The sequence below is a fragment of the Pygoscelis adeliae genome, unplaced genomic scaffold, assembly GCF_000699105.1.
Source record: "Pygoscelis adeliae isolate BGI_AS28 unplaced genomic scaffold, ASM69910v1 Scaffold160, whole genome shotgun sequence".
Classification (NCBI taxonomy): Eukaryota; Metazoa; Chordata; class Aves; order Sphenisciformes; family Spheniscidae; genus Pygoscelis; species Pygoscelis adeliae.
Genome location: NW_008824035.1, coordinates 4063975 through 4065675, shown reverse-complemented (window position 1 = coordinate 4065675; position 1701 = coordinate 4063975). Strand labels below are relative to the sequence as shown.

The following is a 1701-nucleotide window of genomic DNA, read 5'->3' as shown; positions in this document are numbered from 1 at the left end:
CACTCTTCAGTTCCTCCTGAAGTCTGTTTCAGCAGTTGGTGCTCACTATTGCCCTATTCCCAACCCCACACTTCTTCAGAAATAAATGGAACATTTGCAAATTTACCAAAGTCCTACAATATAGTTATCTACATTGGTTCTAGCCAGATGTTCTCTCACCCCCAAAAAGTTCCTTCCACTTTTGTTAAAAAGGAACACTACTTATACAAAATACACTTTTTCATGGATTGCTCATTGAGAAGAGGAAATAAAGCATCAGGAGAAAAACACAAGTGTTTATTGTCATAGATGCATCGTAAGATCATGGGTTAGGAAAGGAACATGCTTCTCCATTTACATGGACTGGATGCACAGAAAGATGTAAATTATAAGGATATAGATGACTAACAGAAAAATCAGTGTTTCAAGCCAACTTTCCAGCTGGTATAAACCAGTGTGGCCCCACTGACTTCAAGAAAGATAAGCCTGGTGCTACTGAAGCACAGTTGCTTCATTGAGAAAGGATTATGGTTCAAAGTGCAAAGACAGAAGGGACCTGCCAGTGAAAGTCTTGAAAAAAATGGGCTACTGCTCAGTTGGTGTGGACTGGTGCAGCTGCACCAACTTCACACAGTCAGCAGAGTGCTACATGATTTGGCCTATAGACTACACAGAGTTATGAAAAAAGAATGGTCTCACCCTCCTTATCACTTCATATAGTTAGTGTTAAAAAAGTTATGGCCAACACTGGTTAGTAGCCCCTTCGCAGAGCCCCAGCTCCTTGGGTTGCATGTTTTATGCATGCGAAGGGGTGGCTACAGCAGGCACTGTGAACACAGGCAGAGTTGTCACTTGCAGAGTTGAGCTCAGGCTTTCCTCTCCACACTACATGTACCAGGAGATGGCCCTTTCACCAAAGGCTTCCTTCCACTTCCCTGCTAGCTTGGCCTATTTCCCTAATGGGTACAGAGGTTTTGTAGCTGTTCCAAGGGGGTGCAGTGGAGAGGGGTTGCAGCTGAGAACCTCACAGGGAGGAAATGCAACAATAATAGACCACTTTTTTTTTTTCTTTCTGAGATAAAACATAGCCAGGGTCCTCTCCTTTTGTAGGGTGCATAACCCTCCAGGGCAGCTCTCCTTTACCTGAAGTTGTGTGAATTGAGCTGCAGTGAGTAGCTCAGCCCCGTTGCTGCAGTTAATGCCCTTACTGGCTTTCTTCTGGGACTCTGCTCTTCTCTGGGTCTCTGCTTCAATTCCCAGGAGAGCTGGACCTGCTGCTGTATGCTGAGCCCTAGCCAGCAAATAGCTCTAGTTGTGCCACACAGACTCCTGCTCTGGGGTGGAGGGACCTCCAGTAGCCAAGCACAGCAAGCAAGAAGCCTGGAGGCTGAGCCAGGTCCGGACAACTTGAGCTCCAAGGTGAGAACTTGCCTTTTATCCTTGGCCCTCCCGATGCAGCACTGCCAGGAGAGGGGACAAGGCGAGGGGAGCAGCTTTGCCAAATGCCCGGGTCTGTTACTCTTCCACCGCCCCTGCGCCCAGCTTCCCCTCGGCCAGAGGGCACACCGCTGCCAGGCTGGCCCCCAGGAGGGCCGGGGTCCATAGGGAGAGGAGGACAGGAGGAGAAGAGGAGCGGAGCACGTCTTGCAGCAGGGGCAGCTTCGCGAAGGGAAGGGGGGAGCGCCGGGTGCCCGGGAGCAGCGGCCGGGGCCCCGGGGGTGG

The 1701-nt window shown here is 50.2% G+C and overlaps 1 protein-coding gene across 1 annotated transcript in view; it reads left to right on the top strand.

The window, feature by feature from the left end:
* Positions 1-1329: 1329 nt before the first annotated feature.
* The window catches only part of LOC103923649, an 8728-nt gene continuing 8356 nt past the window's right edge, over positions 1330-1701 (top strand). Inside the window, exon 1 of the mRNA XM_009332051.1 lies at positions 1330-1398. The gene's annotated coding sequence lies outside the window, so the exon portion shown is untranslated. The remainder of the gene's footprint in view (positions 1399-1701) is intronic.